Raw genomic sequence first — 27,245 nt, forward strand, 5'->3', positions numbered from 1 at the left:
GACTCCATGTAGCTAAAGCACGTTGGAAATGGGGCCATATCCTCAAAGAGAAGTAGAATGAGACAGCCCAGCTCTGTAAGCATGTTCTCAGCAAAGGGTGTAAAAATAATGAAAACAAGCAGGACATTTAAAATCTATTGGCAAAGGAAAGGATCAGAGAAGTTGTTTCTTTGACAGACAAAAACTTTTAAAATCTTCCTTACTTCTGTACTTTCAGAAAAGATAAGCAGTGAACACTCGGCTGCAAGTTGCAGGTACGATGTTAGGAAGGAAGGTAAAACCCAGATAGGGAATAGGGTGGTCCAAGATGACCCAGAAATATGGCATGTGTTGAGTTTAGTAGGGTACAAAACAGGACTGTACAAAAGAACTTTCTGCATTGCTGAGCATCATCTGTCTCTGGGCAGTGGTCACTAGCCACCTGTGGCTCTTGAGCACTCAAAATGTGAACAAGTATACCTGAAGCACTGGATTTTTTATTTTATTTCATTTTAAACACTGTGAATGTAATTAACCACATGTAGCTGGAGTCTTCCATATTAGACAGGCCGAGTCTGGAGTATGCACCCCAGGGCAATTTGGGTTGTTATGGAGAAGCCACAGGCCTATCATTCTGAGAAATCACATAGCCAGAGGCCGGTGTTGTTTCTCTACTTTTCTAAGGGAGATGCGAACACCAAAAATAGGTCTATCCAACGTCTTAAGGTACCTGGGATGGAATCTCCACAGTAATGAACTGCTATGCAATATCTTAATACCTGTTAAACTAGTCATTCATTCATTCCTTGTAGAAATAGGGAAATGCTCATTCTATTTTATAGAATGAAGTGCTGCCTGATTGTAGAATTGCAAATACGATAAAAGCCCATGAAGATTTCAAAAAAGAAAGAAAGAAAGTGTTATTGAGTTCCGCTCTGGGGCCCAGGTGGTGAACCAAACAGACCCAGTCTCTGTCCTCATCCCACAGAAATGATAATCAAAGCAGTAGGGACAGACATCAGACCAATAATCACATTGATTTGTTTCATTATAGTAAAAAAGTACTATCAGTAAAGAGGACAGTGCTGTGAGAACAAATAACAGGGGTCTCAGAGTCCTCTGAAGACAGCAGGGTGGCTCTCCTGGGGAAGCAGCGTTTAAGTAGGAGTTAGTCTGGCGAAGACAAAGACATAGCAGGGGATGGGTGGGAAAGGCATTGGGGGGGGGGAAGGGTGTGCTGGTTGGGGAATGGAGGACTTTGGTGGTATTCCAGGAATGGTAAGGATGTGGGGACAGCCAGAATGGATTTAAAGAATTCTAAGCATCATCAGCTGGTAGAGCCTTTAGTTACATACAGCCCAGTGGTTTTTCCAACCTTTTATGATTAGCAGTAGAATCCTTTAGCCAAACAAAATACTGTGGGTAATGCTCATAATAAGACAGAAAAAGGTGCCTCTGCTCAGGTCTCCTGTGCATTTACTGCATAGAATCACCTCTGCTAAGCTTTGGGACTTCACACAACATGGTTGGAAAATACTACTGGAGCCAACTCTTCTCATTTCACAGATGAGGGATCCGAAGCTCAAGGCAAGTGCGTGACTCGATTCAGGCCACATAGCTTGATATGAGCATAGGGACATTAGCACCATGGTCCTCTGGCCTCGCTGCTGAGAGTTATTTCTGCTTTGCTGCAAAGGAAAAATTCTGAACCCTCTATCAGGGATTTCTTGGCATCTATTTCGGAACTCAGTTTTACTTGCCAAATATTTTTGAGCACCTACTATGCGTGCCAGGTACTTTCCTGGGAGCTGTACACATACAGGTAATTAAACAGGATGTGGCCCGCCCCCCTTCCTGCCCTGGGTGTGGAGCACCGGCCAGGTGTGTGCTTGGGTGGTTGGTTACCGCCTTTTGCACCAGCGGCAGCAAGGAGGGGGGGTGGGCGCTTTTCCCTTTTCTCTTAGAAGAGGCTTCAGCACAGGTTTTCTCGTTCTCAGTTCCACCCCACCTCCCGACCCCCCTTCTCCCCCTCCCCACCTATCGTCATGACGGCCTCTCCGGATTACTTGGTGGTGCTTTTTGGGATCACTGCTGGGGCCACCGGGGCCAAGCTGGGCTCAGATGAGAAGGAGCTGATCCTGCTGCTATGGAAAGTCGTGGATGTAGCCAACAAGAAGGTGGGACAGTTGCACGAAGTACTAGTTAGACCGGATCAGTTGGAACTGACGGAGGATTGCAAAGAAGAAACTAAAATAGACGCCGAAAGCCTGTCCTCGGCGTCGCAGCTGGACCAAGCCCTCCGACAGTTTAACCAGTCAGTGAGCAATGAACTTAATGTTGGGGTGGGCACCTCCTTCTGTCTCTGCACTGATGGGGAGCATCATGTCAGGCAAATCCTGCATCCTGAGGCTTCCAAGAAGAATGTACTACTACCTGAATGCTTCTATTCCTTTTTTGATCTTCGAAAAGAATTCAAGAAGTGTTGCCCTGGGTCACCTGATATTGACAAACTAGATGTTGCAGCAATGACAGAGTGTTTAAACTTAGAGAAGGATAGTTCGGTCTCCCCCTGTGGAGCCTCTCAAGTTGAAGATATGGGAAACATAATTTTAGCAATGATTTCAGAACCTTATAATCACAGGTTTTCAGATCCAGAGAGAGTAAATTACGAATTTGAAAGTGGCACTTGCAGCAAGATGGAGCTTATTGATGATAACACTGTAGTCAGGGCACGAGGTTTACCATGGCAGTCTTCAGATCAAGATATTGCAAGATTCTTCAAAGGATTCAATATTGCCAAGGGAGGTGCAGCACTTTGTCTGAATGCTCAGGGTCGAAGGAATGGAGAAGCTCTGGTTAGGTTTGTAAGTGAGGAGCACAGAGACCTCGCACTACAGAGGCACAAACATCACATGGGGACTCGGTATATTGAGGTTTTACAAGGCAACAGGTGAAGATTTTCTTAAAATTGCCGGTGGTACCTCGAATGAGGTAGCCCAGTTTCTCTCCAAGGAAAATCAAGTCATTGTCCGCATGTGGGGGCTCCCTTTCACGGCCACAGCTGAAGAAGTGGTGGCCTTCTTTGGACAGCATTGCCCCATCACTGGGGGGAAGGAAGGCATCCTCTTTGTCACCTACCCAGATGGAAGGCCAACAGGGGATGCTTTTGTACTCTTCGCTTGTGAGGAATATGCACAGAACACGTTGAGGAAGCATAAGGACTTGTTGGGGAAAAGGTACATTGAACTCTTCAGGAGCACAGCAGCTGAAGTTCAGCAGGTGCCGAATCGATTCTCCTCGGCCCCTCTCATTCCACTTCCAACCCCTCCCATTATTCCAGTACTACCTCAGCAATTCGTGTCCCCTACAAATGTTAGAGACTGTATACGCCTTCGAGGTCTTCCTTATGCTGCCACAATCGAAGACATCTTGGACTTCCTGGGGGAGTTCTCCACCGATATTCGTACTCATGGGGTTCACATGGTATTGAATCACCAGGGCCGCCCTTCAGGAGATGCCTTTATCCAGATGAAGTCTGCGGACAGAGCATTTATGGCTGCACAGAAGTGTCATAAAAAAACCGTGAAGGACAGATATGTTGAAGTCTTTCAGTGTTCAGCTGAGGAGATGAACTTTGTGTTAATGGGGGGAACTTTAAATCGAAATGGCTTATCCCCACCGCATGTAAGTTACCATGTCCTCCCTCCTCCCTCCTACACGTTTCCAGCTCCTGCAGCAGTTATTCCTACCGAAGCTGCCATTTATCAGCCCTCTGTGCTTTTGAATCCACAAGCACTGCAGCCCTCTGCGGCACACTACCCAGCGGGCACCCAGCTCTTCATGAACTACACGGCCTACTATCCCAGCCCCCCAGATTCCCCTAATAGTCTTGGCTACTTCCCTACAGCTGCTAATCTTAGTGGTGTCCCTCCACAGCCTGGCACGGTGGTCAGAATGCAGGGCCTGGCCTACAATACTGGAGTTAAGGAAATTCTTAACTTCTTCCAAGGTTACCAGTATGCAACCGAGGATGGACTTGTACACACAAATGACCAGGCCAGGGGTCTACCCAAAGAATGGGTTTGTATTTAAGGGCCCCAGCAGTTAGATCATCCTCAGAAAAGAAGTGTTTGAAAGATATATGGTGATCTTCAAAATGCCAGACACAAGAAAACTTCTAGCAACTTCAGGGGAAGTTTGTCTACACTCAGGCTGCAGTATTTTCAGCAAACGTGATTGGACAGTGGGCCTGTGCCTTATCTTTTGGTGGAGTGTAAAATTTGAGCCATTGAAGCCAAATCCTTATAGCAATTAGCATGCAGCACACCTGGCTCCTTGCTGATTGCAAACCAGGCATTTAAAATGTGAATTTGAAATCAGATGTCTCCATTACTTTTAGCTAAAGTGACATCATAGGTGTTTCCTAAGTTTTTAAGTCTTGGATAAGAAAATACTCCACCAGTGTCTACCATCTCTACCATGAACTGTCATGGAAGCTTCACTTTTGTGTATTTCTATTTTCTCTCCATCTCCCTGTCTTCTGCACAATCATTCCCTCTTGCTAATTAATTCAAGTGTAAAGTCTTGGAATATTTAAATCACAAACTTAAGGAATGAGAAGACACAATTGGTATTTTGGCAGCCTTTTGGCCATCATGATGTCTTACAGTTAAAAAATCAATTAAAATTATGTTTAAAACACTTGACAACAAATTAGAAGAAATGGTGCACCCTTCACAGAAATAACCAAGCATGGATCTTTTTCTCTGTAGGTACTAGTTGTAAATAAGAATGAACTAGGGGCCAAAATGCAAAACCAAAAACAAAGCAGCTACATGTAGTTCGATATTTCTAGTTTGAACTGTAACTGAATATTGTGGCTTCTTATGTATTATTTTATATTGTACGTTTTTCATTATTGATGCTTTGGACTTTAATAAGAATTCCATAGTTTTTAATATCACAGAAATGAAACTATTTTGAACAATGTATTCTAGAAAACAACATACTAACTGAAGTGAATTCCTGTATATATTAAGATAGCCTTAAACCTTTTTCTCTGATGCCTTAACTGTCAAATAATTAAAACTTTTAAAAGCATAGGACTATAGTCAGCTTGCTAGACTGAGAGGTAAACACTGATGCAGGTAGAGCAGGTACTGATTCTGTCAGTGTTGAGCACTGTGTGTTCAGCTGTGTTTATGCTACAAAAGTGCAATATTGGACACTAGCTGGTACTGCTGCCTCATGTAACTCCAAAGAATAAGACAGGATTTGATTTATTGCATTGAATGTTGATATTTCTTTTGTTACTCTTGTTGTCCTGTGCGTGGATGCAATGCCATGCAGATTTATGTGGCTGCTATTTTTATTTACTTTGTGTTACTTTGATCAACACCTTGAATGGAGAGCCAAAAATGTCCCGTTTCAGTTGACCAGCAATGGCCCTTTGAGTGCAGTAGAAAATTAAAAAGAACAACAACATTCTATGTGAAAATTGCTGATAACTGGCACTTAAGATCAGAAAGAAAGTTGTTGCTGTCTGCCCAAAGCTCTGAAAGACTTTAAGATATGCGGTAATGCTACAATACTACTGAGTTTTTGTAGAATTGTTAACATTTGATAATAAAACTTGCCTGCTTAATCTCAAAAATAAATAAATAAAAAATAAACAGGATGTGTTCCCTTGTGGCGCTAAATTTTTGTGAGCTTGTATTCAGATAGTGAAATACAGGCTGGAGAAGCCAGAAGGCTTTCTAGTCGTGGGAATCCTTAGGTTCTTATGACAGCACTGTGGGAAAATAAAAATTCCTTTATCCACTTGCCATGGTGGTGTAGGGAAAAGTGGAAAAGCAAATGGTCACTGCAGCTCCTACCTGGCAAATAGAGCTTGGATAGGCAAGACCAGGAAACAAGGAGTCACCTGGGGCTGCTCTGCTATCATCTTCCCTCCTCATGCATTTGTTAGTAGGAACCTAGTTGATGATTTGGGCATGAGTTTTAATCCCATTGCATGCAAACTTCAACGCAATACAGCATGGTTGTCAATGGGGCCCAGATGTCGGGCCAGACGCCCCTATGGACTGGTCAGGTATGTCAGTTCTTTCCCCTGGCACCCAAGCAAGATGGTCTTGCACTGCTGGTTTCTTTCAAGCCTATTAGGGTTGAAATGGCTTGTTTTTAAGAGCCCTCTCGGTTTCTTCCCACCTGTCTCTCAGGGCACTTAGGACAAATAGAGCAGACAGTATGACACACCCCAAAGGCGTCCTTGCCCAGTGATCACTAGCCAGTGGCCCATGAGGACCTCTGCCTGTAGGGCGAGCTCTTGCCAGGCATGACTTTCTCAGAAAGTCTTTGCCTCCCTCCCCAACCCCCAGTTTGTCTGGAATCTTAATCCCAAGGTCCAGTGCATTTCTCCACCGTGCCTGGTCCCCGTGTCCCCACTCCCGGCATCCCCCGCAGCTCGGTAGCTGGAGCGGGGCTGGGTTGTGGGTGTTGCTGAAAGTAGGGCCTGGGGGCTGCCACGCCATGGCTACCAGCAGGCGCTTTGGGAACTCCCGGGGGCCACCAGTACGTCTGTCTCCAGGCTGTCTCCCCACTCCTTCCGGGAAGGGAAACTTACTGTTAGGAGAAAAGACTGATGTTTGAGGAAACAAAATTTTGGTGAGCCTTCTCTCAGGGGCGTCCTTGCTGCCTCAGGTTCCTTTTTAATTTTGAGTTAGGGAATAAACAAATAACCAAAATGCTGTCGGTCCCCTGGCCAAATGTATGGAAACGGAAAAGGCAGAGTGACAACGTGGGCTTGGTCACGATGGTGGAGCATAATTTCAGCTGCATATACCTGTACGATTGGTGTTTTTTCTCTACGTTTTCATTGAAAACCATCCTGACTTAAATAACCTAATTCCCAATAGTACATTTGATATCAGTAGTGCTGTTTCCAACTGGTTTAAAACAAAATCGCAAACCTTATGGAAGTATTTGAAGAATTTTAATTTTATTCTTATTGAGGAAAATTATCAAATGGGGCAGCTTCCTGGGCTAATGGGACTGTACATACTGGATAGCATAAATGAAGTTTTTGTTTCTTTTTGCAGAGGGAAGTTTGGGTAAAATAATGAAACGGTTTTAACACATGGATTTGGAAATGTATTCATGTTTGTTCAATGAATGATTTCCTGTGCTGAAGGATTGCATTAATAAATATTCTATCAGCAAATGGGATTTCCAAAAGGAACTTCTGAAAATTTGATTTTGAATTGCCTCATGGAACGTGCTGAAATCTTGTGCCGCCCTTCCTTCTTCATTTGATTGCTTTAGAAAGTCCTGAGAACGCCTTCTGCCTAAGAGGCTTACCTGCCTTCAACAATATTGGGGTGGCCCAACCCCAAGTACTCAGTATTTTTTCAGAATGTCTAGTGTTCTTAAATATGTATTATGTGAGTGAGAGAGAGAGAGAGGGAAAAAGTGTATTTGAATGTTGGTACTAAATCATACCCTATAGAGAAGATTCCATTTTCTTTGAAATTCCACATAAGAATTTTTGTACTTACATGTGAGGATAATTGTGAAATTATAGAGGACTGGCAAAGTTGATTTAGAATTTGAAGGGCTTGGAGTTCAGTTTAAGAGCTTTTCTGCCTTGCTTTTCCTTTAATGTTTGTGCAGAGGCTAAAGTAATTGACTTGTACATCTTCATCCAGAGAGTCAGCCCAATTCAATTCAAAAATGTTTATTGCCATTCCATTCTGAACAAACAGGGTGTGATTCCTATCTTAAAGGAATTTACAGTCTAGCAGGGGATTGAGACGTGTGTGGACGTACTTATTACAATACAGAGTGGTAAATGCAGTGGGAAGAGTGGGGGTGAGGTGCAGGAACCTGGCAGAAAGAGTGGGAGAGAGCACAGGAGGGGACTTGATTAAATGCAGAGGCCTGGGGCGCAGCAAGCGTCACAGAATTCTCCCTGCCCTGGGAGGCCAGTTCAGCTCCCCCGACTGGAACAGGTTAGTGCTGTGGCCTTGGCATTCCAGAGCATGGGGACGCTATTTGTTTGCTTTCTCTGTTGTATGTTAGGGAATTTCCCTATTTATAAGGTACTAAGTTACAAAGACACAAGTACAAGGAGTGGAGGAGTGGGAGGAGGGATCCAGTAGGAGATGGCAGTTGGCAGATGTGTGGCACTCCCAGGTGTCCTTCTGTGACCCATCACAGACAGATGTCACTCATCAGTCGTGGCACTCTTTTCTGTTGATCTCTGTCAACATGGCGAACCAGGCAGTTTCCACCACTTGGTGAGGTTGATGGGAGGAGAATGCCTGTTGACTATGGCCAAAGGTCCTTTTTCCGGAAACTGAGCAGGGATGCGGGGGCTCCTTGGATTTGCTGATCTAGGGACAATAGAGGTGCCTGAGGACCAGAGCCTGACCTTGTGGAGAGTCCACTGGCAGAGGGGCTGGCCGTCCTGGGAGTGCATTGGCAGCAGCAGTGCTGAGAGGCTGCTGGGAAGGTCCCAGGCAAAGGCACAGTCACCAGGTCTTTTGTGATGATCAATAGAAATGATGGAGGTAGGAGATTTTTGGACAGTTGGAAATGCCCTTCAGATGGAGAGTATTTACCATTTTTCGTTTCTCTGTGTCCTCGTTCTTGTCTTGCTCTTGGGAGTTGAGAAAGGGGCGGGCTGTGCTCTGATGCTGCAGCTCCCACTGCCCCCCAGCTTCCAGGGGGGCCACCGCCAAGCAGAGCTCCCCTTTCATGTCAGCGACAGAGGAGGGAAAATAACAACAAAGTTTTCCTGGCTTTAGAAGTGAACTGCAGGGAAGACGCAGCAGAGAAAGCTCCTCATGGAGAATAAATGAATCACGGAAGTGTCTATTTTAGGAATCTTTACTCTTGATTAATCTCAGGCATGGAAAGACGAAAAAGGAAAAAAAAAAATAACAACCAAAAACAACAACAGTAATCACAGTTCTCATTTGGAGGTGCCGGTTTTCCCCTTCTGTTCCATGTTATATATTTTCCATTTTCGCACCATTTTGATCACTGAATCTTTTATATTTTAGCAAGGAAATGTTGGCAATGGTGAGTTTCCATCATGCTGTCCACACTCTAAGCATCTAACCACCACAAAAGAATTCGGCAGGTGTCAGTGAAACGGGAATAAGTCCTTACCTTCTTTCTACGTTAGCGATGGTTGGGATACACCAGTGTGAAGGTGGCTAACAGTTCCAAGGCAACCTGGTGGCTGTATTTCAGTAAACCTGTAAAACTGGTTCCTTTTTTGAACATGCTTTCTGTAACACTTAAAAAAATACCTGCTGTTTGCAAAACACTTCAAAGACTGGAAAAGAATGTCTCCAGAACCTCAATAAAAACTGGGAGAAAAATGTTGAGTACAAATGCCTTTGATCTCAGAAACTCAAGACATTTTTTATATTTTACTTTTATCTGATTGTAAAAGATAAGCATGCTCATTGGAGAAAATTTTTAGAACATTAAAAGTATAACAGAAAAAAGTAATAATTTTATCATTCAGATATATCATAACATTGGTACATTGGTTGTCATAAAAAATTGTTTAAAACATGTTTTTTTTTAAGTGCTGTGCAATGTTTTTCCATTCCTGTGAGATTAACATGTAATAATTTCCCCATTTTTCTATATTAGGATTGTTTTCAATTTGATATTATAAATAGTGTTCTGATGACCATCCTTGTGCCAAAAATGGTGTCTCCATTTTTGTCTGTGTCATCCTAGAAGCAAAATACTGGCCAAAGGATTATGGATAGTTTCAAGATGTCAAAAATCCTCTGGGTATAAAGTCCATCCATTTACAGTGGCAAATAAGTTATAACACATTTCACCAAGGAACTCAGATTGACTTTCATGCTTTCATTCATTCATTCAGGAAACACTTATTGAGCTCCTGCTGTATGCTTTCATGTTCTTGGCAGAGGAGAGTCAGGGATGCACTTGAGAAATTGGGCTTGGCAAAAGGAAGAAGACAATCAAGAAACACATCAAAGAACCGGATATTTCCAGGGAGTGCTGGATAAACAGCTCAGTGGCCTAGGTGATGTCATTGACCGTGACTGGTAGGGAGGGGATTTAGAGCTTCTGGAGATTGTAGAACCAGAGAGGCCTCTCTGAGCAGACTCATAGGCCAGAAGTGAGCCACAAGGAGACACCTTAGGAAGAGCTTCCCAGGAAGAAGAGCAGCAGCAGGTGCAGAGGCCAGGCAGGGGGCCTCTGTGCCAGGGCGAGGAGGTAGAAACAGCTGCAGAGGTAGCAGGGCTAAGGAAGTGTTGCGGCAAGTGTACAGCTAGTGTTACAGCTCTTGACCAGGGAAAGAACCGAGCGGCACACGAAGAGTCGGAGAACAGCCTTTATTCCTCTGGCAGGCTCAGCACACCTACTGCTACAGCTCTCTTCCTGTATTCTGATCTACTGCCCCCCTTCCTTGTTCTCCTCCTGCTTTTATACCCTCGGTAGGGCTCAAAAAGCGTCCAATCAACTACAAGCTTTAACATCCAATCAACATCAAGCCTTAACATCTAAGCAACAACAAGCTTTAACATCCAATCAAAAACAGTGGGATTCAAAAATTACCCAATCAGGATCACGCAAGCAGCGTGGCGGGAAACAGGCAGCGGCACTCGGGCCTGGGGGCCCCGGTGGCATGCGGGGCCCCGGGCGGCTCTCTGCCCTGGGGCCCAGCCCCAGCAGCGTGCCCTCCAACTGGCCATGTGCAGCACTGGCCCGCGAAGATGCAGAGCGAAGGGGAGGCAGCAAGCGGCCTCATCCCGGTGCCCAACATTTTCCGTATCAGAAGCAAAAACATGAGTACAGATGTTGATGTCGAAGGGCCTAGAAGCAAGATGTACCCCATCAAGGGAAGACAAAGCTGCAGAGCGTTTGGACGGGACACACACCCCGAGAAGGAGAATGTTCTGTGCCTGATCGGACCGATCAACTGGGAAAGATTCCGAGCACCTTTGTGGATGAGCAACTGAGTCAGAAAGATTGCAGCACAACTGTGTTCAAAGGTCTGATTAGAGAAGGAGTGGGGGAGACGAATTCCTCATACATCTGTAGCAAGAAAGGGAAAACAACCCAAGTGTCAAACTAGAAAAATGATACAATAAATTATGATAGATCCATAGTATAAAATATTATGTCGCCATTTAAAAATCATGGTTGTGAAGAATTTTAATGACATAGGAAAATGCTGATGATACCATGTTAAGTTTTTCAAAAATCTAAAACTATGTATAGTATCACAGTTATATATTAACATTTTTTTCAATAAATAGTCTGGAATAGAATGGGTCAAAATGTTAACAGTGGAAGTCTTTGGGTGGTAGGATATGGTTATGTTTAATTTTTAACTTTATACTTTTTGTGTCTTCCTAATTTTTAATGATATACGCATTACATCTCCGTTAGAGATCTCCACACCCACACGCATTAGACTCTTTCTTGAATGCCAGAATTAAGATGAAATTCATGGCATAGTTACTCACTTACAGAACAAGAAGCTGCAGGGAGAATAGGAGCATCCGTTAGAAAAAGGTTGAAAGGAACCTTGTAACAAAGCAAGTGCCCCACAAGAAGTCAGAGACTATCAAATGCCTTGTTAGAGGCCCGGGAAAAATACTTCCAAAGAAGCAAGAGATGTGGCATCCAGAGGGAACAAAGTAAACTACCATCTTGACAAAAAGGCATTGGACAATGTCCTTGAGGAAGCTGACATGCTGTGCCATCGCAGCCCCCAAAAATTGTAAGAGAAAGGAAGGAGAAAAGGAAGACCACAAGAAAGACAGTCAGAGGCAGAGAACACACAGGGGTGCTAGTGTGTATCAGATCATGAAATGACAAAATGACAGCAGTGAGGGAAGTGTGCTGCTTAGTCGAGATTGGGTTGAAAAATAAGTGTGTTTGTCAGGCAGGTCTCTGGATTCCAAAGAGCTAAAACCATCACAGCCAGTTTTGCTCGTTTCCATGCCCCCAGCACCAAGCACATGGCCTGGCATATAACAGCTGCGCAGTAAATCCTGACAGTGAATGAATGAAAACTCCAATGAACCAAGAATTTAAGAGGTATTGCAAGTGGTGACACTAGAAAGAAACATCTGCATTTGTAAATTCACTCATTGTTTCAACGACTATTTATTGAACATCTTCCTGTGCAAGCCACCATCTTTAAAACAGAAACTGGTCCACAACACAATTGACTAGCTCAGTGAGCCTGCGCTGGGGAAGATGGGCGGGAGATGTTGCTGGAAACATCCCTGGCCTTTTGAGATGGAGTCTGGGGAGAAGCCACAGGGTCCTTCCCAGCATTCCTTGGTGCCTCCTAATGGCCATGTGTTTACTGGTTTGGTCCCGCAGTCTCTGTTACTCCAGGCCAAGTGACATGTTCCCCTCTGCTGTTCAGGCTACAGATGGCCAGTGGTGGCTGTGGTGGAGGAAGTCTGTTTGGCCCTAATGTCATCACAGTGTGAGTGACATGACCCCCAAGCTCATTCTCACATCAGGGTGCTCTCACATCACCCCTCTCCCTTAGGTGGTGAATCTCTCCCCACGTTCCCAAGTAGGGCCCACCCTGGGCCTCGAAATGGTCTTTCTTCAAACTCTTGCTTCAAAAGAGAGTGTGGGGTTTTCAATTTTAGGGGAACAATGACGCTATACACCGACCACTTTAGTTTTCTAGTACAAGTCTTTAGAACTCTATGGTGTCCTGGTAGTTGACAGGTTGGTAAAGTCAATATTTGGGAAGTGTCAAGATAAATTTGGATTTTGCCTTGGACTTCGCCAAACAGACTGATGATTCTTCCTTCTGATCCTAGGATCTGGATCTTTTAAGTGTATCCAGAAGCACACTATAGTGTTGGGCATGGGGACACTAAATTTCCCTTGACACTTCCAAAATAGATGAGTTTCGTTTCCTACATATTTGCTGAACTGCCTTTGTCTTCATCTCAGGACCTGTCAGGGTATCCGAAATTTACAGGGTGAGCTAAAGAAAGGCGCCATGACAATCCCCACCCCAGCTTGTACGTGTTCCTCACAATATTTTTAACCATGCATATGTGTACAAGGTCAGGGTCATGGCATCTCCTTCTGCAACAAGCTCAAGAAACTTTGAAGCTATGAAACTACAACATTATTGAGTATAGCACTAGGCAAATTTCAAATGCTAGTAATTCTAGGAATGTAGTGCCTTTGGTCTGCAAATTTATGTCATGATATTTTTGTTCAAATCCATCCAACATATCTTTGTTTCAAGCCTAATACAATTAAGTCCTGATGAAATTATTCAGGCAGAGGGAGTGACCCAGATGAAGAAAAATGGGTGGTTGGGGTGGCAAGAGAGAGCCTTGAATGCATGGAGAGAACCTTCCCGTAGGACAGGGATGGGAAAGTAATGAAGAAGATTGTGAGGGCTCAAGTTCCCTCATGGTGAAATATCGAACTGAAGAAGAAAAGGAGGAAGAGGAGAAATAGAAGGAGGAGGAGGATGAAGAGGAGGAGAAAAAGGACAAGCACCACCCAAAGGCAGCAGCATGTCCTGATGAAATTCCTTCAAGATCTCTCACAGCACAGTATAGGATGTCACTTTGGCTTAGTATCTTGCAAGAAAAGAGGAAATGGGCTGTTTGCTCAAAGCCTGAATCCCCTGTATTTCTGCATATCTGGAGTAACAGCTGAACAGCTTGCAAATCACTACCTGGTTGGTTTTCAGACACTAAATTCCCAGTAACTGGCCAGTTGACATTACTTTGGAGGCTTCCTTCTCTTTCACATATCACTGTCCAATACATTGCAGTGTTTTCAGGATAAATATAAATGGGGAAGAACATCCTAACTTGATGCTTGGTATCAAAACGAGCCATCTTGGTCTGAATGCTCTAATTTGGGATTTTTTCTGGTGCCCAACTGGGACATTCCCATGGTCTGTTAGCTCCTGAATTAATGTTCAGCCGTTTGCTTTTTGGACACCTACTTAATCATTGAGAAAGGCCAAATCTAGACAACTAAAGCTGGGACTAGAATTCTCCCAGAATTGGCCTGAACCTGTAAGTAGTAATAATTTGATAAGTCAGACCCTGAAAACAGGAAGACAGTGGAAAAATGAGAGCATGGGTCATTACACGGCTTGTGATGCTTCATGGAGTATCTTGGGCAAAACCAAGATGCAGTGAATATTTGTCGTATAAATAAATAATGGTACCAGACATTGGGATCACTGGTTTCTCTGACAGTGGAAAAGGGCAGAGGAACTAGAGAAGGTACAGAAGGGTTAGAAAAATTTCCCAACTGCTCTTCAGGAAGTGAATTACCAAGTTTCAGGTGGGCCCTTTGAGCTGCCCAGTGGTGCACCTGGTTCTTTAAAGGAGCCCATCTGGGAGCACGACACACCTTGCATGTTCCAGCTGTTCCAGTTGCCTCTTCTTACCTAGCCCTCAACAGCCCTCAACTCTACTTTTGCAGCACAAACTGATTATTATATTTTGGTTTGCAACTTCCGCTTCTGAAGCAAATAAACAGATGGAAAAACAAATGTCTCTGTGACATTCTACGCTAGCTCTTAGTTCCTAGGACAGGAATATTTTAGTAAAGTTCTATGCTGGAATTGCTTAATGTAAATGCATTGAAAGAAAACATAATGGAAGCAATCAATAGGTTTGACTTCATAACATTTTAAAATTTCTCTCCATAACGCTGTTTCTCATGAACAAAATTAATGGGCAAGTGTCAAGCTTGGGAAATGTTAGAAACGAATATATTGGAACAAAAAGGTTAATATTCCTAATATATAAAGAATTCATATGAATCGATAAGTAAAACATTAAGACCCAAAATAGAAACCCAGGTAAAGGACAAACAAATCTCCACAGAGGAAATGCAAATGGCAAATCAACATATGATAAAATGTCCAGCCTTGTTGGTTTTGAACAAAATGCAAATTGAAATAGCAAGGGGACATGATTTCCCTTATCAAATTAACAAAGATTCTAAAAGGATGGTCCAAAAAGGGTGCAGCGAGGTAGAATGTCATTTGCTACACGGGAGGAGCAGAGACTTTCTGGAACATAACCTGCGTCAAGATCTTTAAAATAAAGTCCCTTTGACCCAGGCATTCAGCTTATAGAAATGTATCTTGAGGAGGTCATCGGAAATGTGGGACCGCATTTATATACAGAGATGCTAATAACAGACATTTGGTCTATTGAAATACTAAGTATCATGGAGTGAAAGGATGGCAAATTATGAAAATGGCTCAATAAATGTGGCTCATCCATTCTGTGCAATATAGAGCCATTAAACGTTTCATGGCATGGAAAAACTCTAAAGTTATGACATTAATGGAAAAAATATGAAAATATCACTATGTGTGATTTTATCTACACTTTCAAAACTGGAAAAAGACTGGAAGAAATTACTTCAAATCCTCACATCATTGATCTTGGGGCAATGAGATTACTTGGAACTATTATTTTCTTTTTAAACATTTCCCCCCAAGTGCACCCTTCCAGAAAGGGTGCATTTTCCTCTTAAAATAGAAAAAGAATAGGGATCCGTCATAGATGCCCTCAGTCAAGATCATGAACTTTGTGGTTTATTGACATCTTACAGCATGAACTCAATCTGTGGACCAATAATCCTTAAATTACATAACACATCATATCATGTTTCCCTTTCTGCATTGGTTGCCAAAAAGCTAACACCAAATATACCGCTCAACTAAAATTATCATGTCAGCTTTGCATTATGTTTTTTCACCTCTCTTTATATCACTTTGTATATTTTATATTTATTTTTATACCTTATATTGTGTATCTTTTAATTGGAAATGATTTCAAATTCTTTTTATTTTGAAAGTAGTTAGTTATTCCATTATAATACCTACAAATGTATGGATGAAGTTGTAGAGTCAGGTGAAAGCATTGAACATATTTAGTTTTGATGTGTTACTCAGCAGTAGGGGGTCTGTGGTAAGTGGTGTAAGAATCCTAGTGTGTTGGGAATGTGCGCACTTGTGTGTACACATACATGCATGTGCATGCCACACATGCGTGTGCACAAACACTGACGTCTGCACACACTGCTAGTCCTTCACTGTGCATGGTAGAATATAAGCCTCAGGGTTGCATTCTTTCATGCCTGACATGTTATTTCAGAACTGGGTAGACTCATGTGCCTCAGTTGTGCAGTTCATGGTGTGACCTGAATGACAGAAGCCACCTAACAAAGAATTCTATCTCTATTTATATAGAGAGGCAAAATTGTATCACAGACCCTTAAGTCCAGTCCCATGCATATCTATAAAACAGTTGAGGTGGAAACACATCCTTCAACTATACCATTCATTTTTCCTAAAGAAAACCTATATAGATATTCTAAGTTCCACTTTTTTAAAAAAAAGCTTGGATAAAACAACCTTTCAAAACTAACTCTGGGCTCACCAAGATAAATACATTAAATGTGTACAAGTTTTTGTATATCAGCTGTATTTCGGTAAAGCTTAAAAAACAAAACCCACATAAGCTCTGGGACCCTGTGTTCAGGGACTTCTGATTTCTCTTGGGATGAGGCATTAAAGATCTACACACAATTTCAGAGACTTCCCTGTCAAGTTAATTTTCCCATCATATTCCAATTCTAAGAGGGGAAACCTAAGGTATACAATGAGCCTTATTAGGTCTTATGATTTAATACATCCGAACAATGTCTTAAATTAAAAGGAAAACCCACCAAGGCTTTCTTGCAGTTGGGTTTTTTGCACCTTTCTTTCTGGGTGTGAAAGGTGGTAGTTATGTCATGGTGGCTGACCAAGGGTTGGGGGGTTCATACAGGTCTAGCTTTGAATTACGTCTCTCCAACTTGTTAGCTCTGTGAGTTTTTCAGTGACATTTAACCCCTCTAAGCCTCAGTTTCCTCATTTGTAAATATTCCCAACAATGATAGCTGATGTATTACATCTTTGTGCCAAGGACTGGGCTGGGTGATTTACAGGTATTGGCTTATTTTTATCCCTCACCACCTCACTGAGGCATGTGTTCCATGGATGCCCATGGCAAACAGGGAAACTGAGGCACCAAAGAAACCCCACAATAACAACAAAGACAACAAAATCGTTTGCTAAAGTTCACCCAGCTTGTAAGTGGCAGAGCCAGATTCCAACGTAGGAAAGCTGGGCAGGGAGCCTGTGTTCTTAACCACCCACCCTGGCTGGTAACATTTGCATCAAAGGATTGATTACCCTGAGGATTCAGTGAAATGGTGCAAGCAAAGTGACTGATACCCCCTTCGCCCTCAACTCCAGATAGTAACATCAGGGGAGTCATCCTTAGGGCAGGAAACATGGTACCACTCCTTCTGTGACTTGAATAACATTCCAGGGAAAGTGTTTGAATGTGAAAAACAAACACCAAGGTGGAAGGAAATCGGGGAGGGAGACTATGTGATGCTGAGGACAGAGCACCCCCTGAGAGTGGAGGACCCACTGCATGGCCTGGCCATGCACACCCCACTGGTCCCCGGGCAAGTTCTGTTTTTGCGGCAACGTATTATAGCTAGTGTTACAGCTCTTGACCGAGGAAAGAACTGGGCGGCACAGGAAGTGTTGGAGAACAGCCTTTATTCTTCTACAGCAGGCTCAACACACCTAGTGTTACAGCTCTCTTCCTGTCTTCCGATCTTCTGACTTCTGCCCCTTCCTTGTTCTCCTCCTGCTTTTATACCCTTAGCAGGGCTCAAAAAGCATCCAATCAACTATAAGCTTTAACATCCAATCAACATCAAGCTTTAACATCCAATCAACATCAAGCTTTAACATCCAATCAACAACAAGCTTTAACATCCAATCAAAAACAGTGGGATTCAAAAATTACCCAATCAGGATCACACAAGCAGCATGGTTGGAAACAGGCGGCAGCACTCATCCCGCATGCATTCCAGCACACCCCCCCTGCAGCTCTGCCTCGCCCCGGCCCCAGCAGCATGCCCTCCAACTGGCCACGTGCAGCGCTGGCTGGCGGAGATGCGGAGTGACAGGAAGGTGGCAAGTGGCCGTGTCCTGGCGCCTGACATTTTCCGTATTACTGTAACTTCTCTGGACCTTAGACTCTTGTCTGTAAGATGATAGCACACGGTGGACTCAATGGTTATTACTGAGGTCCATCTCTCTCTAACTGAGATCCCGGAAACTGGAGTGGCTGAGGCTAGATTAGAATGGCATCTCCTTGCTCCTCCAGACAGATGAGATTCTGCCTTGGAACCCTGCCACTTGGTTTGAACCTTTCTTAAGACCTCCATATGATCCCATTGCAGGTTCTAAGTATTCATGAACTCATCTCACGTACTTGAGCCTCTTCCTGAGTTCTCAAGGCTATAGGGGGTTAGGTTCGGGAAGATAACACTCCAGCCCTGTAGTGGATTTTTATTTTGTTCCTCACAAGCTAATGAATATCCCTTCAATAAACTGTCCTCCTGCTTAACTCAGGCAGAGGGGCTACGTTCTCTTATAGTGAAGCCCTTTGACTGATAAGAGGCCCTCTTCCTCACAGATGAGCTGTTGTCAGGAGAGTGGACTTGCTGAAGGACATTTGCTATCCCACTGACACCTAATCAGTGCCCTTTGCTTGGTGCCATGCCTCCTCCCTGATCCTCCTTGGTTAGAATAAATTGGTAGTACAAGAGAGATTCAAGGAAAAGATGGAATTTTAGCAGTTCACTAAAGAGAGCCTATAACTTAAATAGGAGAGTAAAGTGGGAATTTTAGGTTTGGAACCAAGAATTTTCTCTCATTCCCTTGCTTGGTCATTTCATTAAGATTAAGCATCTGCCGTTTCCTAGGCTTTGTGCTAAATACTCGAGATATGGACACATGAGTTTTTCAAGCTTCCAGTTGGTGGGGGAGTCATACAGATACAATAAAATGCTATAAGTGCTATATAGTAAAGCTCACATTGTGGGAGCCTGGGGGTGGGGTGCTGTTAACCCAAAACTAGCAAAAGTAATCTTGGAGGACTTCTTGGAGCAGGTGGCACCTAGGTTTTATCCAAAGCCCAGATAAATAAGAGTTATAGAAACAAAGCAAAACAGGAAATGGAAAATGAGATGATACTATCAAATCATGAATTAGACAAATGAAGGGAGATGGGAAAGAGAACATAGACAGGAAGGGCAGTGCACACACAAAGGACCACAGCAGTATAAAATGTTTGATGTTGGGGAACTGCAAGTAATTCATGTGTATTAGACTAGAGAGATAGGTGGGGAAAAAACAGATCCATGAAGGATCTTAAACATTAACAAACTGAATTTTATCATGAAAACAGCAAGGAATGGCCAAAAAGAAGTAACATGATCAGATCTGAATTTTATAAGGAGTTCCTCTGGCAGTGGTTACAGGAAATAGATTGGAGACAACTTTTGGTTAAATATGGCACATTATATATGTATTTATCTTTGTTTCCTTACAAAATCCATGGAAATGGTAATAACATAAACAAAAAGGCATCTATCCACAAGTACAAAGAGAATGGAAGAATAGTCAGCAGATGAGAGGTGTCCATTCATTTTTGCGAGATGTCAAGTGGATGCAGGGGTGATATCCGACCAGTAAACCGGAGACAGTGGGATCCCTGTCCCTGCAGGATGAGAAGCCAAGAAACCAAAGTGAAAAAGCAGGACAGAAAGGAACTTGAAGGAAACAGTGACAGCGTGGAGCACACAGGAAACATCAAGACAATGATAAGCAATAGCCTTGGGTCTGGGAGAAGTTATTGCACCCATGGAACAAGAACAGCATGCTATAAAAAAGGAACATGCAGAGAACACAATAGAGCTCTTAAGAATGGAAAAGTAAAATAGCAAAAATGAAAAAAAGTTCAATAAAATAGTGGCAACATAAAGTTGAAGAAATCTCCCAGAAAGTAGAATGGAATAAAGTAGGGAGAAAAAATAAGAAAATTAGAGGACTGGTCTAGGAAATCTAAAACTCTGATAAATAAGAGTTACAGAAACAAAGCAAAACAGAAAGTGGAAAATGAGATGTTATCAAATAAAAAAATACAAGATGCCTAACTCACAGATAAGGGTTGTCTGCTTTGAAAGGGTTCACTGAGTGCCCATCACAATGAATCTAAAAAGGCCCTGATTTCTAAATACTATTCCTCGCTAAAAGCCAGAAACCTTTGGAAAAGTGGATGATTCTAGGCCTAGGGCAGGAAATGTACAAGGTGGAACACTGTATCAAACTAAACAGCAAAACAGTCATTAAAGTCTGTCTGGGTCATGTCAGTAGGACTCAGGGGCCAATTTGGAGAGATTCCCACTAGCTCAGACGTGATGATTTGAGCATCACTTAGAATAATGACTGTAATGCATCAGATGTGTTTCAAACCACGGGTCTATAACGGTTCTTTAAAAAAGAACTCATTGGCCACCTTTGAAAGATGCTGGGGAACCAACTCGTTATTTTGAAAGCTGGCAAATAGCAAGCAAGAATGAAGCAATTATTTTGTCTTTCTTGCAAAACTATAGCTCAGGTAAACAAACAGTTGGTGAGAGAAGGCATCTCTTGATACAAGTATTTCAGCTAATAAACAAAGAAGGAATGAAAACAAATGAGAACATCAACATGTTGTATCATCCAGTGAAATAAAGGATCCAGGCCAAGACCATTGATTATCTCTAACATCACAGAAAGAGTGACAAGCAGACATTTGTGCCTCCCGATGGAAGTATGCACCACCACCTGTGAGGTCCGATTGCCAAATTCCCTCTCCTGTTGGCAGAGACAAGGCAGTAAAAAGCTAGTTTCTCATTTTTCTGGCTATTTAAGCCAGAAGAGAATATTTTATGCAGAGGCTCAGTTTGCACTGAATGCAGGGACTGGGGAGATGGTCTAAAGGCTTTTGTAAGTGATGGGTGTAATATTTAATGAGAGATCTGGTACATCCAAGTGAAAGTTCCTGAATCTCTGCCCAGGGGGAATGTTGGAGGTTTAGCCCAGCTGTCCATCTGTCAGGTAGATAGTCTCTGCAGCCCCTCAGGCCAAGGGACGAGGGGTTCGGTCCTGGGTAGGATCTTTGCAGCAGCTGCCCTTTCCTGCCTGGTCCCCTGGGGGGGGCAATGAGCGAAGCTCCCTGTGCATGGCATCTCTTTTCGCTTTTGCAGGATGTTAGAGACTGCAGCCACACAGGCTCAGAGACATTAATCCCAGATCGCACCATGTCTTAATTTGGGTTCCTCCAACATCTGACCCTAGACAAGGGCTTGGGTTTAGGAGGTATCCCAGGAAGCAGGGTGAGGAAATAAGGAAGGGAGACAGGAGAGCCAATACAAGATGTGTCAGGGAGCGAATTACTGCTGTGGGTAACTGGGGCTCAGTCCCACCAGGAACCCTTGAGAGACTGTGAGGACCCAGGCTCGAAGTTGTCCCATCCAGCAACAAAGAGGTGGAAGTCTCTTTCCCCCTTTGATCGAGGGCCACTCCTGGGCTGCTAACTCCCTGGCACTCTGGCCGGTCCTACTGAGTGTGCACTCTGGCCAGAGCACATGTGGACAGGATGGAGCTGTCTACAGGTCTCCAAATGCGTGGAGGTCTCCCCCACATAGCCAGTAAGTGGCGGAGCTCAGAGAACCAGGTCATTCTGGCCCCAGCGCGATGCTTGTAGCAGCTGCACTAAACTGGTCTTGGGGGCTTTTATAAAGCTCTAATATGGAACTTCAGGGAGGCGGGCAGATGACTATGGTTGGACTTGCCTAAGTCAAGCAGGTGGTGACACAGGTATTGTGTGTCGGGAGAGCAGGCACTTAGGGGCCGGGCTGTGCACGGGTCACTGTGGCATGATGCACCCCAGAAAGAAACAAGGACACTTGTGCTCAGCAGGCTGGTAGGAACCGGGCATCTGACCAGGACTGTCCTGTTCCCGAATTTGGCATCTTCCGAAGCCCTCTCTTAAACAGGGCAAGTAGGTGCCCTTTGCCAGGCAGCCTTGGTGAAAATGCTGACAGTAGTCCTCAACCCTGGCTGCACATTAAGGTCACCTGGGGAACTTTAAAAAAATGGATGCCTCTGTCCCCTCCCCAGAGTGAGGGAAATAATTGGTCTGCAGTGAGTCCTGGCAGGGGGAGCTTTAAAAATCTCCCCAGGTGTTTCTAATGAGGAGCTACAGCTCATAAGAAAGTTCTAAAAGCTTAAGCAGGAAGTTTCTATTGCAAGCAAGTATTATTTTAGCAATCAGGAAGGAATTTCTCACTTCTTTATAAAACCCCACCCACTGAGTGGGGAGGGGGAAGGATGGGAAGCAACAGAGGCCTGTGAGAGGGAGCACTGTTGCCTGCAGGCCTCTGGTGGAACAGGAAAGTTACACATAAGTGCAATTGATCAGTGATCGATAAGGTCGGGCAGCCCCTCAGCTCTGTCACCTCCTGCCCAGAAAACCCGACTTACCAGCAGCCCCCTTACCTCCCCAAGCTTCAGTTGCCACATTTATAAAATGGGTATATTTGTGTTGCCTGAGCAAACTCAAATGAACTGGGCACCTGGCATGCGCAGGGCAGGCACACCGGCAGCGGGACTGGCCAAGAGGGGGTTCTATATTCTGGGCCACTACAAAGCTGCTCTAGCAGGTCATGGGGTGTTGGGTTTTCTGTGCTGTGCTGGTCAGCCAGATGCCATGGGAGGGAGACATTTGAGGGGCCAAACTCCAGCGGGGAGATCTTCCTTCCTCCAGCTTTTCCTGCTTGCCAACTCAGTCCAGGCCACAGAAACTGAAACCTGGCAGAGGGCAAGCACCAGTGAAAAGGGGCCTTCACTGGCTCTGAGGGAGATGGCTTCGGTAATTAGGACAGAAGAATGTGTAGCTGGGCCATTTACAAACTTTGCAGGGCGCTTTCCCTCCCAAAGAATGAGCTAAGCAGGAGCCCCCCTGGAGGTGTTTTTAATGGGGCTAAGCAGCAGGAGGGTTTGCAGAGTTGTTTTCTCTGCTCCCAGGGGTTCCGTTTCTGTTTTGGTATAGGCACTGAACTTATTGGTCTTCCAGAACCCCATTTGTTGTTATTAATAACACAGCATCATCCAGAGCATGAGCAAAGGCAGGCAGCAAGGAAGCAGGGATCCTGCTATTTAGAGAGGGCAGTTTGTTTAGAGACATCCTGCCCAGCCCCCACAGTAGGTCGGTTCTGTAGACATTGGGGGGGCCACGTCCTGGGTGCAACCAGGATTTGAAGCCAGTTCTGCCTGGAGAGCTTACTGCTTAGCGCAGGATGCCAGGAAGGCCCGCAGTTCATTTCACTACAGCACAGGGCATAATACAGCAGCAGGGGTAGGCACCTGAGCCTGGAGGGAGGGGAGGGTTGGGCAGAAAAGGCATCTGCTGCCCCAAGGAGTCTTGTCTGAGATGAGTTTAAAGGAAAATCAATTACAGTATGAAAAGGAAGGAGGGATCTGGGATCTTGAATGGTGGAAAGATCTCATGAGCCATGGCAGAGGGGACAGGAAAGGCATGGTGTGGTGGAGAAACAGCCAACGGTGCAAGGAGCCAGGGGTGACAAGAGATAAAGCTGGGAGACCGAGCAAAGACCAAACACCCAGAATCATTTCCTGAGTTCAGGAGCCAAGACCTGAATCTAGCTCTCTCCAAGTTTTTATTTTGAAACTTCCAAACCTACAGAAAAGTTTCAAGACTACTGCAGTAAATAACTGTACACCCTACACGTGGATCCCCAACTTGTAACAGGTGCCACAGGGACCTTCTCTCCCTCTCTGGATTTGGTTTCTCAAAACCTTTGAAAGTAGGTTACAGACATCATGACTAAATACTTGAGCATGTGTCTCTAGGACAAGAGGACTTTGTCCTGCATGATCACAATGCCATTGTCATACCCATGGAATTGAACACTGATAATATATTGGATGTATTATATGGCGTTTGTTCTACAGTTAAATTTTCTGAGTTATCCCCAAAATGAACTTTCTAGCTCTTCTGTTCTTTATGCGGAGTCTGATCAAGGAAGACACATGGCATTTGGGGACGTTGACTCTTTAGTCTCTGTTAATGTAGAACAGCCTCCACTTTCTTGTTGTGGTCGTTTTGTTTTTATTGACATTAACATTTGTTAAGAGTGCAGGCCAGTCACTTTGTAGAGTGTCCCTCAGTGTGGATTTATGTAATTGTCCACTCATCTTTAGATTAAGGTTAAACATTTTTGGCAAAAGGACCTCATAGGAGAGATCATGTCCTTCCCAGTGCATCACATCAAGAGGCTCATGGTGCTAGCCTATCTCAGTATTGCTGTGCTAAGTTGTTCACTTGGTTGTGTCTCCACAATCTCTCCATTTGAAAGGTACATATTACTCTTTATAATTAAAGGTAATTTTACAATTCTATCTTTCGTTCTCTACCTGGGGGTTGGCATTCTTCTCTAAAGAAAACTTCTACCATACCCCCTTTTTAAAAGAAAAAAATCATCACTGTAGACTTATGGATGATTCATTTTTTATTCAATGCATTATAATTCATTAATACCATTATGCTTCTCAGTGCTCAAATCATCCCGAACTGGGCCAGTGGGAACTCCACCAGGCTAGCTCGTGTGCACTTGATGGGTCCTTATTCAGCTTTGGGCACTTCCAGGCTTTCTGCCTCACTTCGTGCTTTCCTGCCCCAGACTTGGAATTAACCACTTCTTTGAGGAGCCCTAGTTCCTTTTAATGAGGAATAATAATGTGGAAAACGAGGTCTGTGTGCCAGCCTATGCTTCATTGCTACAGAAATGTCATTGCTTCTAGGCCCTTTGAGTGGAGAGTGCTAAGAAACGTGTATTTTTGAAAAACGTAATAGTTTATGCCAGTAACACCAATTCTTCGCAGAGTTCTTCCTCACTTCCCCCCATTCTGTATTCTCACATTGGTTCTCAAATATGTGAGTACTGTTCACTTATTTGCTCTATCCTACAATACGCATAAAGTTATTCCCTGATTGCGATATAAGTAACACCACCACCAACAGCAAACTTCCTAGGTAAAGTGTAAGGTTTTTGGAGTTATCTTCTTCCTTGGAATATATTCCACTAAGGGTGTACACTCATGGTACTGTGGAAAGAATTACTTGAATTTATGGTTTGTATGTGGGATTATGTTTTAAATAGGTACAAGTAGATTCACTTGTTTGTATACAACTTTAGGGTCTATTTTTTTCATCTTCCATTTCATTTTTTGGATGTAAAATACTTACATTTCAAAAGTCAATACTATCTAAATTGTTTATCTAACCAGTCTCCTAGGGACGGGCACTTGGGTTTTGTCCAGTTTTTTGCTATCACAAATAATGATGTGGCGAATTATTTCAATTCGTGGATGTGTCTTCTGGGTAAACTCTTGAAAATGGGATTGCTGCACGGAACGGCCCACGTCATTTTATGAGCTGTTGTCACATTCCCTTCCACGTAGGCTGCGCTACTTGAGTTTTCATTGGTTCTTTCGGAGAACGGATTTGAGAGGAAGTGAGGTCGGACATAGGAAGATGGGTCAGGAAGCCACTGCGGCCGTCCAGGCGGGTGACAGTACCAGAACCACGAACGACAACGGGATATGGTAGGGAGGTGAAGGCTGGGTTAGAGTTTTGGCCCTTGATTGGACGTGAGCAGCAAAGGGGTAAAAACAACAGAAGGACAAAGGAACAAGAAGATTCCCAGGTGATTGGTGGAGGGAAGCAGGCAGTTTGGTGTCCGCACGAGGACAGGAAATGCCAGGAGGAAAAAGATGTGTCTGTGTGTGTGTGTGAGTGTACATGTACACGTGTCTGCACATGTGTTCACGCGTGAGTGCGTGTGTCTGTGTAGGTGTGTGGCCACGTGCACAGGCAGGAATGCGCTCAGTCTGAGCAGGAGAAGTTTGGGAAGCAAGATGCCCAGGAAGCTGGGAACACCAGGTGGGGTGAGGCTGGCAGCAGTGAGCCACTGGCACGACGGAGGCAGCACAAGCCACGGGCGGGCACGAGGTCAGCAGACACACCGCAGGGTGTCCCCAAACTCTGGGCACACAGGGCAAAGGGTGCGTTTATTTTGCCTTTGTCAGATGAATGAGTGGACTCATTGCTTTAAATTTAGAGATATTTCACCTGAAGAGGCATCTGGAGGCTAAAGAAAAACATATTTAGCATATTATGTAAAAATGCAACTATTCTTACAAAAGAAATGGAGTTTATGTTTCCCAGCTTTTCAGATACTGTTTGTGCTTTAGTATTCCACTGGGCTGGGGGGGAGGTGGATGCAGCCTTGTCCCCAAAATGAGGTGTCATGGCCATCACTGTGAAACGAGCTGCTGTGGGGAACCTCAGGAGACTGTTCCTGCTGGGCCTCCGCCTGGTACCGGCCCCGCCCTCCTAGCGTCCTCCAGACAGCCTGTCCCGGGCTGACCCAGGGCGGATAAAGATCTCTCCTGAAAGAAGGTATCCGCCAGAGGCTGGGAGGACTGTAGGCAGCGGAACCGTGGGACCTACAAAAGCTCTCTGGGAAGGGGCCTTTATCTTCCATCAGGGAACGTACTCCTCATTTCTAGAGGGCAGTTTATGTTTGGCTGAAGGTGTGGCCCTGTGCATTCATGCGCAACTCTGGTATGAGCAGATAAATCCACATTTTTAGAAGCTTATCGAAAATTCTCTTCTCCACACATAACAAAATAGCATGTTTGCAGTAACACATTGAGGATCTGGCATTGTCATGTTCCTCATATTTGAATTACTCAAATAATTGAAAAATCCCTTCAAATACCAATTCAACAACAATAAGACACACACCCCCTTTGGATTTTGTTAATTTCAGTGCAATCTTTTAGCAATACTTTCTTGCCTCCTTACCCTATGTGTAGTACACGTTACTTAGCCAGGTCTTTACTCAGTAGCACTAGCGTGAGCCAAGCCTGATTGTGATGATTGCAGCTGCTGTTTGCTCCCTCAATGGGTAGCCGCCAGCTCCTACTTCTGCTGTCTTCTGGGTTGTCTCTAACAGCTCTTTTCTCACCAATAAAATCCAATCGCTCTCCTCGTTTGCCGGCTTGAACATTCAGTGGGCTTAGACACAGCTGTCCATTCCACACAGTGTTAATACTCTGTGTTAAGTAGGAGTCATTAGACTCTGAGAGGCTTCTCAAAAATAAATGTCTGACAAGAGCTCAAGGCACCACCAGCAAGGGTTGAGAATGTGGATATGGAGGAAGTTTGGCATCTGGGTGGTGGAGTCTTAACTCC

At 44.1% G+C, this 27,245-nt stretch overlaps 1 protein-coding gene and 1 pseudogene across 1 annotated transcript in view; both read left to right on the top strand.

Annotated features, from left to right (window-relative positions):
- Positions 1 to 27,245, top strand: part of SLC24A3 (solute carrier family 24 member 3) — a 467,208-nt gene that overhangs the window by 177,506 nt on the left and 262,457 nt on the right. The gene's annotated exons all lie outside the window — the stretch shown is intronic.
- LOC142876904 (epithelial splicing regulatory protein 1 pseudogene) lies at positions 1,707 to 5,510 on the top strand (annotated as a pseudogene).

This window comes from Microcebus murinus, chromosome 16 (assembly GCF_040939455.1).
Source record: "Microcebus murinus isolate Inina chromosome 16, M.murinus_Inina_mat1.0, whole genome shotgun sequence".
Classification (NCBI taxonomy): domain Eukaryota; kingdom Metazoa; phylum Chordata; class Mammalia; order Primates; family Cheirogaleidae; genus Microcebus; species Microcebus murinus.